Source organism: Buceros rhinoceros, unplaced genomic scaffold (assembly GCF_000710305.1).
Source record: "Buceros rhinoceros silvestris isolate BGI_N320 unplaced genomic scaffold, ASM71030v1 scaffold20042, whole genome shotgun sequence".
Taxonomy (NCBI): Eukaryota; Metazoa; Chordata; class Aves; order Bucerotiformes; family Bucerotidae; genus Buceros; species Buceros rhinoceros.
The window spans coordinates 20,498-21,079 of NW_010397376.1; positions in this window are offsets into that span (position 1 = coordinate 20,498).

Consider the following 582-nt stretch of genomic DNA (forward strand, 5'->3'; position numbering starts at 1 on the left):
AGGCTGCCTGCATGGCAGGGCCAGGATGCAAATGGACAGGAGCATCTGAGGCAGAAATGGGGAAAACCAAAGCAGTGCTTTGTTTCTGTGGGTGATAGATTTGCCTTCCCCAGTTACTGCTTGGGGAATAACTCTGTTATCCTGTTTTGTTTTCCTTCTGTGTGTGAAACACAGTCATGATTGAGGGAAAAGAAATGAGAGATGGTAAGTGAAAATAATCTTGAAGAAAATGGCTTATCCTTTTTTTTCCCCCTTGATGACAATCACTGGGATCGCCTCTGTTTTTCTGTGGGATGGTTTAGCAGTCTCATGTAAGTAAAAATAGATGTGCTTGAAGCAATGAAATGTTTTATCTGCTAATAAAATAACATTTCCCCTGGAATGGATGAAATATATAAGAATAAATTTAATTCAGCTGGGTTTTCAAGTACGATTTATATGTCAAGAAGCTGAGCAACACCAAAACAGGCAATCTAGCTATCTTCTGTCGCGGTTTGAAAAGGGGGGCTGTTCCCCCCACCGAAAGGGGATGCGACGGACTGGTGCATGAAACACACGAAACTTTTGATGCTCATTAAAAGT